A 13,444-nucleotide genomic window follows, 5' to 3' on the forward strand; every position below is an offset into this window, starting at 1 on the left:
CAGTGTGGATGGAACCAAGACAAAACTACTATGAAGGTCATTTAGGCCAATGTGCTAATCTTTTATAAAACAGTATATACTGTATATATATATGTATCTAAAGAACAATTAAAAAATGTTCTGTTCAGGTTTTACATACCTATTATACTTATAAAATAGTACCACTTAGGATCTTAGAAATATATGAATGGCAGAAAACCACTATGCAAACACACAACCAATAGCTGCTACATTTACCCCCATTCTCCCTCTCACCACCCTCCCCCCACCACCCCTCACTGGTATTTGACTGTTGTTACATGTGAGAAAATAAATTTGAATTGAAATATTGTCTTGAAGGAGTATTCAAGACAGTAATAAAACTTAAAAAGTTGAAGGTCTTAAAATATTATAGACAGATCATTGAGAAGATCCTTGTTCTCATTTTTCCAAAAAAATTTTATTTAAGAAGACTATATATTTATGTATCTAAAAAAATTACAAAACTTTTTTTGTTGAGGTATTACATACCTATGATACTTATGCAATAGTACATCTTAGGATCTTATAAATATATGAATGGCAGAAAACCACCATGCTAAAATGCACAACCAATAGCTGTTACATTAACTATCACCTTCCCCACCCCCCCCCTTCAATGGTATTTGACTGTTGTATACATGTGATAAAATGAATCTGAATTGAAATATTGTCTTCAAAGGAGTATTCCAGACAAGTAATAAAACTTCAAAGTTGAATGCCTTAAAATATTATAGACAGATCATTGAGAAGATCCTTGTTCTTATTTTTCTAAAAAAAAATTATATGAACAGTTTATATACTTATGTATCTAAAAAAATTACAAAAACTTTTTTTGTTGAGGTATTACTTACCTATGATACTTATGCAATAGTACATCTTAGGATCTTAGAAATATATGAATGGCAGAAAACCACCATGCTAAAATACACAACCAATAGCTGTTCCATTAACTATCCCCTCCTCCTCCCCCCCCCTTACTGGAATTTGACTGTTGTATACATGTGAGAAAGTAAATTTGAATTGAAATATTGTCTTGAAGGAGTATTCAAGACATGTAATAAAACTTCAAAGTTGAATGACTTAAAACACTTTTAGACAGATCATTGAGAAGATCCTTGTTCTCATTTTTCTATAAAAAAATATTCTTAGAACCTAATGGAATAATCAATTAATTGCTAGTAAATGTTCATTTGGTGGCCAAACCAATAATGATATCTCAGAATTTGAGGTTTTTTTCAGCAATATTCTGTAAACACTGGTATAAAAATTGTTTAAAATTTATACAAATATTCTCAAACAGCTGCTTTAAAATCACATTAACTTCCATCTTCCTCCTCGACATTCTCCCCCTCGTTCCTTCCTGAGACAGTGAAAATAATCAAACTATGCTTTTTTTTTCCATAAAATGTTTTCAGCAAACAGATTTAGGAAGTCAGAAGACAGTCTGTAATAGTAATGCTTTCGGAAAAAAATGGCTGTACAAACGCCTAGAAATTTGTGAGAACACTGTGAAATAATCATCAACAAACTGATAGGGCCTAGAACTTTGCAGGTTTGAATACATCTAAACAATTTGGCAAGTGGGAAGAATATTTGTGAAGTTTTTTTGGTAAAAGTCTAATTTTTTTTGAGATACACCAGTCAAAGTACTCAATGAACCCTAATATGACATGACATGATGTGGTGATTAAAGGTGATAAACTCTGCGGATATATCCCTCAAAAATTCACTGGTTTGCGTATTTGCAAGTGATGGTGCTTACCTATGTCCAATTTACTCATACACTTTCCCATTTACCTATTAAACCTCCTGTATGAATAAGTCATGCTTTTAGCACTATGCCCCCTAATTTCACAGTCGGGACTCCCCACACTTTCTCTTCCATCCCAACCAATCTACCATTCCGCATTTAACCTGCGAGTTTCTTGGGAGAAATTCCAAACCTGGGACCATGGTCTGTCCGACTGGTTTCTCAACCTTTTGCAGACATATATTTTGGATATGTCTTGTAGCATAGCTGGAACCAACTAATATTACCAAGTGGGATAAATTACTGCAGTCAGCTAGCAGCTATTTACAGTCCATTGCACACACCCTCATTCTTCTACTACCCACAGCATATATAGCCTAGTTGTGTTTATTCATATGGATTTCAAGGTAAGAAGATCACATTAAATACCACATTGAACATAGGTGCTATGGTCGAGATGGAACATGAATGTCAGAAGCAATGTAACTATACTAAAGGATTGCAAATACTTGTGACTGCATCAAGACCAAACTGCTTACCAGTCTGAGTCCTCTGACAGTTCCTCTCAAAATTGGCCACAATTATAGAAAATATTATTAAAATATAATTTAATATCTCAGTTTGAAGATTTAATTTGGAAGAATAGCTTATCTGGATAAGACCAAACTGAATGCATATATATAGCAGGCACTTGATTAATTAATGATTAATTAATGGTTTTCTTGTGCTTTTACACTTTGCATCACCCTATTCTATTTGTAACACTTCAACTCTGCATCCATCTACCCAACCCCCCCCCCCCCGCCCCCACTCCCTCCTTGGCCACTTCTTTCTCCTTTTACATCCACCTTTAACCCCCTTTAGGTTTCTGTTTACATTCACTGTTTAGAAGTCTTACATGCTGTATGGTATTCTCAGAGTATCTCTACACCCCCCCCTTCCCTTTAAATTTTAATAAATTCCTATAAATTTTTTTTTTTTACTATCTGACCTCAAAAAGACTCTTAAAACAAGGTTATCCTACCTTCTTTTCCCCAGCAACGAAAAACTCCGGCCCTACAGTTCCACTCTTCCAAGCTACAGTATGTGATGCAATCCAATCACTAACTGCAAAATGCAAATTCACAGTACAGTCTGCTCTCTCTCTCTATCTCTCCGGGTATAAAATCACAACAGGGAAACTTGAAATCATTTACAAATGTTCAAGAAAAATAAGGAAAAAAAAAATTCTTTTGACTAGATGCCCAATGTGAACATTGATTTAGAAAGCGGATGTAACGTATTGTAAGAAACTGCATGAAAAGTTGACATTTTTTGTCCTTTTTAGTTCCTTGTGATAATTTACTTTGGCAAGTTTCAATGCACATTATGGCAACATTCCTTTTTATTGTTTATTGGCGAAAGGTTTCCCAAAATGAAACGAAAGCTATACTTGAAAAATAAGGAAGTAGAGTTAGAGAGCTAGATCTGTTCAAAAAAAAAATAATGAGATGTAACCCGATCAAATTTCACTGCCATTTTTTTTTTTTTTTTCCTTTCTGTTTTTCGAGTTGCGATTACTGCAGTTAGAAAATTTCGAAGAAACTCCAGTTACCTGATCCAGATAAAGTTTCCAAAAAGATTGCTTTTCATGGTGAAACTCGAGATGGTAGAAAAGTGATATTTTTTGCGTAAAAAATGCGGGCTGTTTCATTGAACATGATATTGGAATAAACGCAGCTTGTTAGGGTTTTGTGGGTTCCAAAGCAAGGATTCTTCTTGAAACAAGATAAAGTATTACTTTTTTAAATGATATACGGTTTCTTAAGATGAAATAACAGAAGAGGCTCTTCGAGCAAACAGTTATTAAGAAAAGGGTACACGTGTTGGCCCAAGAAAAGCAAACATGATATTATTATAAATATAATCTAGTGGTATTTCTTATTATTAAGATCACAGATCGTCGCAAATTGAGCTAGGCTCATGTTTCAACCAATGAAACCTGACTAGTCCTATTAATGGAAATATATATCATTTTTGGAAGTTTATTATTAAAAACCAAAACGATGATGTATGGAATGAAAAAGGAAAAGCTGTTTTAAAAAAAGAATCTATCTTGAATTCAGGGTCCTTGCTGACTTTCAGAAAGTTTTACAAAATCTTTTGAAGCAAACAAGGTTCCAGTGGATTGCAAATTAACCTAGAATTAAAGTCATAAGCCTCGAAAATAAAAGATTTGGAAAGGAGAGCAAGTAGATGTCGAACCATGAAGAAGGTTGGTGTGGGAGGGGGGAGGGGAGGGGAGGGGAAGGGGCAGTGCTAAAATGTTACCAACTTTTGTAAGCCAGGTAGGTTTGAGTGCATATGTAGAGGTTGAGACAGGGAAGAGAGAAGGGAAGTAAAATAGCTGTTTTAAAGAAGAATATATATGTCGATAGCAACCAACGTCTAACGGGGCTCTCCTCAAGGCCACGACCAAAATTAAAAGAGGGCCCTGTCATGTCAGTCCTACCTAGCTCAGCGAGACTTGACGAGCTGCAAGTCTATGACTGCAGATCATAACAGTATCACAAGCTGATCTCTACTAGCATCGAAACGGTGTCTGAATGTAAATATTGAAAGAAGACAATTTTTGAGACATATTTTCGAAGGTCAATGTTTCGAGTCAAGCTAACGGTTTCGAGTTCCTTGACCTTGTTTTTCTTTTTCGGCGAAACTGCACAAGTGGAACCATGAACTGTTCGTTCACCAATCACATAGGTATGCAAATTATGTCATCAGACGTGTTTGCAGCTCGTGAGCGCTTTCACGCGATCTTGCTAATGCTTTAACGCAGAGACAGTTAATAAACAGTACAGATCGAACACATCGGGTCCGACATGACAACGCCCTATCGTAGAAACGCCCATCGGCCCTGCTTTATAATTTGTTCGCTGTTCACCGGAGGGGACACATTTATGGCAAACATTTACGGAGCTACCTGCCAAGTACTTATCTTTGCCGAACGAGTACTTATTTACACCCGAACAAAAACCTGTTCCTCTGTACGTTAGTTGAGTTTCTGTCAATCTGTGCCTGTATGTTCTCCTCACTCTTAGTACTAAGGTTCCTCACTCTTAAAAAGGTTACCAGTTCATTCTAGAAATGGTAGAACAAGAGTATTAAGGTTGTGGGGAGACAGGTGAGCAAAGAGCGGAGTAAAACATTTAATCTTTAAAGATTTCATTGCTTTTGCTGGAATGTACGGGTGTTTTTTTTCTGTTTTATCAGGGGGATACATTTCTCTTATTTTGGTATACCTTTCATTAATCCTCATATTGCTATAAGTATTGCTAGGAGTGTTCACACTTGTCAAAAACCTCCTTGCAAAAGGGATCAAATTATGGTGATACACAACCATCGTGTGGTTATTTCAGGTTACATTCTGTTCATTTTTTAATCTTTTTTTTACCCCGGTGAACACCTACCATAAATTAAATCAAGCAACGCTGAAGGGTTTGTTTGCACCTTTTTCTTCAGACTTTTCCTAAACAAGACGTTCAAGTACATGACGAATATGGAACGAAAGGGGGACCATCAGTCAGTCCAGCTTTGGATGGTTTAAAGGGAGTGAAGACTTGCGCAAAAAGAAACGTCTAATGCCGGTAATCTGACCTAGTTTCGAATGAGGTGTAACAGAAGTGTTAGACACCACCATAGATCCCAGAAAATACACACACAGCTTGCTACAGTCGGTAAGCAGACACTAGTGTACAGTCAGTTCATACAGCTGCGGTCAATACCCACAGCACAGTGTACAAACGATACAGCAATGGACATCTCAGGTCCAGCAAAAGATAACAACGTATCACGTTTCATTACTGTCTGCATGTTGTAGCGACAAGTCGAAAACTTCACTTGCAAGCAACCGAAAGTTAACTTTTTCAGAGCGCGGCATGCGGTTTGGGGGCGAGTCGTCAATGCCTTTAAACCTTTTGCAAAAGATGTACTTATGTTTTATAAGATAAAATTTTGACAACTCTTCATAACATATAAGTCATGAAATCAGTCATGAAATCATATGACTAAAGTGGCAGATCTTTTCATAGAAGAAAGACATATTTAAATAAATATTAAATTATATTAAAGGAATATTAAAAAGGCAGCTCTTTGCATTTCGTTACCGTACTTTTTATCATACTTTATAACTGAATATTTCTCAAGTTAAAAGGAAACAGAAACTCAGTTTAATATCATCTTTTGACAGAGATCCCTGAGAAGAACAACTCTCTCAAACGGCTAAGAAAACTTGTTTTCCGTTAGGGAGATATCCTAGTTAAAAAGTCTCGTATGGGAGAGCTGTCGTTTTGTAAATCTGTGATGTCATAGTTATTGCCATAGTTATTATAAAACAATCAATCAAGTTAATAATCCAAGGTATCCGGGCGAATTTCGGCGAAAATTTTTCCCAATCCGAAAAACACTTATGAGACACTTTGGTGGTAGAAAAATGAAGGAGGTCACTAGGGTCAGTGAGGGTGTACAGTGTTAAAAGATTACCAGGGCATACTAGACACGGTAGAATGCGGTGCTAAGGTTGTGGGGAGACAGGTAAGCGGGGAGCGAAGTAAATTTATTACTCTCTCTTTTTTTTTCTATTCATATTTTAAAGTGTAGAATGTTACCAGTGTTGAGGCTGCAACCAATGCAATGCAACCATTATGTCATGTGTAGAGGTTCAATATTGTAGATTCATTCTTTGCAAAAACCCATCTCCATTACAGGAAATGAAAAACATTGTAATATTGAAAATAAATGGAGACAAAAAGGAACCACATTGTTAACTTGTTTTTTTTTTACATAAATTTGCATAAACTCAAACCAAAAATGCTGTTATAAGTAAGCAAACTTGAGTGACTATGAAAATGATGCAATAAATATCTAAATCAAACTTTTCTATTTTACTGCACATCACTTTTGATCCACCTATACACACAATCACAATTTAAATCTGAAAGTCGAATGGCACCCAATAACATCTGTAGTTTTTTCCTCAGGCAGTTTTATGGTTTGTACAGATATGTCTGTTACTTTGAGGGGATGCATACTTTAACCTTTACACACACCATGTTCAATACAACCAGATAAGTAGAGGTTACTGTGGTAATGTTTAAAGGAAAACGTGTTTCGTGACAAATTGTTGTTTTTTGTCACAATTCTTGTGATCCCCAGAATAGTGACAAATTGCGACCGACAACAACACACAGGTTTGGCAACCTTCAGACAATTTTTTCTCACAATTGCATTGTGAAGGACTCACCATCATTAAGTCATTTACTCCCCCCTTGATGAGCCAAACAAAAACATAAAATATGCAGAGACATTCCACAGGAAACATTACTGAACGGAAAATAGATAATATCCCATATTAGGAATTTTGAATAGACATAATCCATATAGGGGTGCACAAGATGAGTTTGGCAGGTAAAGAAACTGTCTCGGTGTAAGCCGAGTTCTGAAGACTGGCTTTATACACCACACAAACACAAATTACTGTATGGTCAAAGCCAGTGATTTTGTAGGGAAAACTCATATGAAAAGGGGGTGGGGGACGGGGCAAAAGGGGGGGGTGAGCCTGTTGGGTATGGTGGCAATCAATAAATCATAGAAGCAAACAGAAAAGTAATATTAGAGAGCTTTGACTTCTAGGAATATTAGATGGATGAGAGTTAGGTAAACATTATTCCTGTTTTTGTGTAAAAAAAAACACAATTAACAAATCTCTGTCAGTTCAGGGCTTCATTTTAAAGAACCACCCTCCCCTCCCCCTCCCCCTGCCACTTTCTGTTTCCATGAAATTGTCCTTCACACACACACACACACAAGCTTTGGTGTGTCAATGTGATTGTACAACTATTAAGTTTAGAACACAGGCCATTAAGTTCAGTGCCTCACAGGCACAACAACACAAATTAATAGAAATATGTTTTGACTTTTTGCCATCTGAACTAATGCGTTCAAATCTTATATCCTGTTCTTAATTATAAAACTTATTAAAAGAATAATTTCGATGGAATTTGAATGTTATGAACAATGAGTCTATATTAAAGAGTAGGGATTTTTGTTTAGAAATAATATCAGTTTTTGTTTAATGCCAGACCATGCAGTTATGCATTTTAATGGTGAATATCTTTCACACAAAAAAAGACTCCCCCTATTTTTTCTCTTAGGGGGGGGGGGTTGGCTACTTCATGTCAACCATAATCCATTTAGGGACCAAAAAATATCCAAATAGTGTAATATCCCAAGGGCTGGGTAGAAGGGGGGGTACAGATAACCCTGAAATTAAACAATTAATGTAATTCATAACTCATATCATATGTAAGTTCTTAAGTTAAAGTTTTGAGATATATTATACATAATTTACACTGTTGCTAAAATAAACTAGATCTACTAAACCAAAGAAGATGTTGCAAGTGATCTGACCTCTGAACTCTTGATAACCAGAAATGACATAAGAAAATTTCACGGTGCACAGGAGGATGTGGGGGGGGGGGAAGGGGTGGGATGGGTTGTATAACAAGAGAAACATCAGTCTTCTGTAATGACACATTGCACAACTCTTGAACATTTTGGACATTTGTCAAATATCCGCCTGGCAAGTCTGGTAATGAACCATCACCCTCGTTTACCATCACCCTCGTGCATGACATGGTTCGGTTGATCATGTTTCAGTAAACCCTCCCCTTGTATTACAGTAGAACTAAAAATAATATATATTTACCGCTTTAGCAAGCAAGGAGATCCTTGAAAAAGGAGAGTAAAATTTTTATTACAAGGGTTATTTATTTTTAAACCTAACACAAACTTGAGTGTTTCCCAAGTAGTGTGAGTTCAACCATGTAAGATCACAGACACTTTAGCTTATGAGTGAAAGTTCAACCCATTTTCTCCCCAAAAAATGTTTTGATCATGAGGTAATGTTTACATGAATACACTGAACAATCAGATTCGATGTTGATCTAAATAGTCAAGTTTTTAGTCTAAATAGGCCGAGGTGGAAATAAATTGATAGCCATCCCTGAAAATACAAATACTTCAGAATGGTTTGGGAGCTAGTAACACCCCCCAGCCCCCCCCCCCCACACCCTTTTTAACCTTCCACATATCAAGTTTTGATATTAGATCCAATCCTACTTTACAATTTTGAACAATAGATATTTTTGCACGCATAGGTCATCTTATATACACCCAAACTACAAACAGTTGGTGGGTTTGTCATAAATTTCCTAGAACTTCTTTAAAATTAATGAAATAAAAGAGTCAGAATGAACCGAAATTTCAACTTCCTATGTGGTCTTCAAACTTGAATGGGAAAAAAAAAGGGGGAATGCTTGTTCCCTTTTATCTTTTTCTAAACCACAAAATTGTCAGGTTGTTCCAGAAGTTCATACATTTTGCCAAAGGTCTACACATTTTAATTTTAGCTACCAAAAATTGACGCTATTTAGGAAAGCTTATCAACCTTACTGTCAAGTCAGAAAAACAAAATCCTCCAAGTGTTAGTGAAAAAAATCAACAATTCTGTCCCTAAAACTTAATAAACATAAAAAAAATATGTTTGATTTTGCCCAACAGTCAACATTATGAACCAATATCATGATAGACAGCATTAAAACAAAACTTGTATAGCTGCAAATAATAATTAAAAAAAAAAATGTCACTTATCTCTCAAATTGAAAGAATAACACCAGATAAAATTGCAGGCTTCTTATTTCAGAGTTTTTTGGTCATTTGCCAATCACAAAATTAAAAGTTTTCCCACGAAATATCAAAGCCCTTTTCCAAAGTTCAGAATAAGTGGTGGATCAAAATTAAAGGAAAAAAGTTAGTTACCATACTTGCATAATCTTGAGGGCATCCTCCTTAGAATACTAGCCTTAAAACTCTGTTCCCTTATCCAAATAATTCAGTATCTTATCGCTCCTGGCAAGCCAAGGCAAAAAGTTTAATTGCAATAAAACTCAAAGATTTTAATAAAAAAAGAGGGAAAAAGCTGAGGGAAGTATCTGTCGGTAGAATGATTCACTTGGGAGTTAGATTAATAAGAAGCAATTTGCTCTCTCGTCTTAAAGAATCCAACCTTTTATGTGATTTTCTCGTGTTTAATAAGCAAACGAGTAGGAGGGTTGATGTCCTATTACGATCAAAACCCAAATTAGAGTCTTGAAAAACACTGTGATAGAATTAAAATCCAGTTGCAATGAATATTAAATAAGTGTCGCTATCAACCCTGCTGGGAAGGCTATTTCGGTGAAAACAAATGAAAAAATTGCAAATTTAGAGGAAGTACTTCTTAATCAAATAAAGACCAAGGTGTATGTGTGTGGTATATATTTGGTTGCTTTCAATGCTAATGAAAAAGCCACAGTATTATGTAACATTGTACATATATGCAATGACTACAAAAGCACTATTCAAGTACCCTTTCAAGGCAAAGACGACTGTATATGTGAATATTTTAGTTTTATTTTAGTTTAAATGGTAATTTGTATAATACACTGTACAGCTAGATTTGAACAGGATAGTAAGGTGTAAGTTGGGGGGGGGGGGAGGTGTAAGGGAAGGGGAAAGGGTGGAGATTTGTGTTGATATCCACCTGATGAGTGGTAATATATTTACAAACAAAATACCACATTCAGTAAAAACAATATTGATCACTTTTTCCAACATAAACATCTCACAACCTTTACTTCAAAAATGTTATCATTGAACATTTTGGAAAATGGTATTAATGTTAATATATATAAGGTATTATCTGACACCTCAAGCTAAGCCCATCCAGATTCTTTCCTCTTTCCTTCCCAACCCTCCCTCCCCCCCTCCCACTTCATCCTCTTAAATCTACCATGTATACAAAAATCTTGTGATGGTTACCTTCAAAATAACATTCCATCTGAGCTAGACTAATAGACTACATAACAATTACAATCAATTTCCATCACAATACACAATCCTAAATTGTACACACCATTCTTTACTAAGTACTGTAGGTTTACAATCAGAAATAAAACTAAACTATTTTTCTAAGTCTGCAAAAGATATAAGAATTAAGATTCAAATCCACCAACAAAGTTACTGAATTTGGTCAGATCTTTTTTTTTAAAGTTCTATAAAGTACAAGTTGATAAAAGCCTCAAGGGATTGCAGTACCCACTTTTTGCCAAGATCATACAAGTTTGTCAAAGTTCCGTCAATCCAAAGAACTGAAAAAGCTTTTTAATGTTTTGATAAAAAAATATTAACTGCTTTAAATTCAAAATATGTATTTTCCTGCATTATGTGCATTATACTAGAAGGACTGGTCAGTTTTCTTTCTTTATTTCTATGTTTTCAAATGAGGTCTTTAGGAGGGAGGGAGTTGCTAGGGTATAAAAGTCATCTTTGCTTCAAGGAACAACATAGATTCCCAAATTGTTCTGCAGTACCTCTGATATGAACTGAGGTCATCAGTATATATGCTTCAAAAAAGATGCTAGAAGTTTCTAAAAAGGTTGTCTTCCTAGAGTGTCTGAACCTCCATATTATTCCCAGCCATTCAGGAATGATAGAATAGATAATTAATTTTCTTTGTGATGGATTTAACAACTTTTTAGAGCAGCAATAAAATGCTTGTTGAAATTTGAGGATGGGGTGGTGATCATCATCAGACTATCTAGCATATATATTGCGCAACAATACTGCTGACCTTTAACCCTTCATGTATTTGAAAGGCATATAACATATTTAACTTGACACTGACTAATGTTAAAAGCTTTGTTCTAAAAAGTACTAATAGTTTTGACTGTCTGTAAGTACAATGATAAAAAAAAATAAAAAAAATTTAAAAAAATCTATTGACAAGAATGAAATGATTTTAAGGGGGTGGTGGCATCTTGTATAGGAAGAGTACATTAAACTTTCATTTTTAATATGTAAATGCATTGTTCTCATCTGATAAGTGGTTTAGGGACAGTGTATTAATAGATCTACGTATGTGATATCATTAATATCTATAAAGTTTACTGTGTCTAAGTAGTCTGCTGCCACCACTATTCAATCACCCATATCATCATTAACCTTAACTAACAATCAAGGATGCAATCGACAGTTCCGTCTGGATTTAAAGACTTCTTTAAAAAAAATTATGGAACGGGTAGAGATCAGTCCAATCACATGACCTTTGCAGTCAATGCACTTTTATGTTCATATCTGGATGTCAATGTCCTCAAAGTCATTTGACTGATGGTTAGAAAATTTACCTACTTGGGTATAATGATACCCTTGAAATATTACCAGGTGGATTGGGGTTGGGTCAGGCCCAACTGAGAGGGGGGGGGAGGGGAAATGGGTGTCTGTACTGGGTAAAGGACCTTGTTAAGAATATACTTCTTGGATGAGCATACAAATGTTAAATATAGTGAAGAGCAGTAGAGATTAACTAAATTTTCATACATTTTAAGAAAAAGCTCTCTGCATGCGAATCCATGGATCATTTGGAAACATTTCCTGAACATATTATTTTGCAAAGTGTTAAAGATCTGGTACCAACTGTGACATTAAACAACCTCCAGGCTTTCTTTGCCTATAGATACAGGTTAAGGAACCCAAAGGGAGAAGCCTAGAACAAAAGAATTACAAAAACACCAAAACAAAAAATCTCAAAGGATGCTTAAATGCAACACCAACTTCCACCTCAAACCATGTGGGAATTAGTTTTATTACCAATGTATCCGAAAATAAGATCTCAGAACTGATGTAACTTATATTTATGAATTTTTTTGGGGGTAATTTCTAGTATAAAGGTTAAATGTCTAGGTGGGGAGGGGGGGAAGGGAGGGAGAGGAACATGAACAGGTCAGGTGGGTGGGTGAAAAAAAAACACTTTCAATTCTTTTTAGATCATCTTCTTTGGTTGACTAATACTACCAGTATTGGCTGATCCTTGTAAACATAATTTTATTATCTCTTTATTACATAACCATAACACTCAAACAACTTCTACAGAGTTCAGGTATGACAGCGCATTAAACATGTACAGTAGTAGTAGTAGTACTTTCAGTGAAATAACTTGTAAAAGTACACACAGCCCTACAACTTGCACTTTTCTTTCTTTGCAATTATTTAAAGGGTTCTTCTTCTAGGTGATTCATGCCAAATGAATCCAAAGCTATTTGACTCCTTCTGCATAAGATATATCAAGTATTTGCCAATATTTATATTTTCAGCATTTTTCAAAAAAAGTGTCACAAGGCAGGCTTCAATGGTTGACATCATGTCTCTATCGTTTCTTTAAGTCTTTCAAGTTTCAAAAAACAAAAACAAAATTATATATACCAACTGAAAATCCTCACCATGCTAAATTAATACATCATACTGTATGAATATTCACTGCAGTCCTGGCCAACACCAAGATTATACAGCATACAGTTTGTACCATATATAAAGAAATCAAGACCCATGATTTCGATCCTATAAAACAAAGGCCATCAATTTCGATGTTTTTTGTCCTTCATATGGAAATCTCTCACAACTCCATAAAATGCTACCAAGTCTCCTCAAACCAAAACTAATTGTTCACTCCTTGGACAGTATGTTTCCCTCTTTGATGACATTTAGTACAACTTATTTGGCCCTAGACTTAAATCAATAACGCACAAGAAGATTTTTTATGAT

At 35.3% G+C, this 13,444-nt stretch overlaps 1 protein-coding gene across 6 annotated transcripts in view; it reads right to left on the minus strand.

Annotated features, from left to right (window-relative positions):
* The window catches only part of LOC139975966 (zinc finger protein castor homolog 1-like), a 116,477-nt gene that overhangs the window by 77,474 nt on the left and 25,559 nt on the right, over positions 1-13,444 (minus strand). Inside the window, exon 1 of one of the 6 annotated variants that reach the window (XM_071984278.1) lies at positions 2,796-3,187. The exons of the other annotated variants lie outside the window; for them this stretch is intronic. The gene's annotated coding sequence lies outside the window, so the exon portion shown is untranslated. Of the gene's footprint in view, positions 1-2,795; positions 3,188-13,444 lie in introns of those variants that run through there. 6 annotated transcript variants of the gene reach the window in all.

Source organism: Apostichopus japonicus, chromosome 11 (genome assembly GCF_037975245.1).
Source record: "Apostichopus japonicus isolate 1M-3 chromosome 11, ASM3797524v1, whole genome shotgun sequence".
Classification (NCBI taxonomy): domain Eukaryota; kingdom Metazoa; phylum Echinodermata; class Holothuroidea; order Aspidochirotida; family Stichopodidae; genus Apostichopus; species Apostichopus japonicus.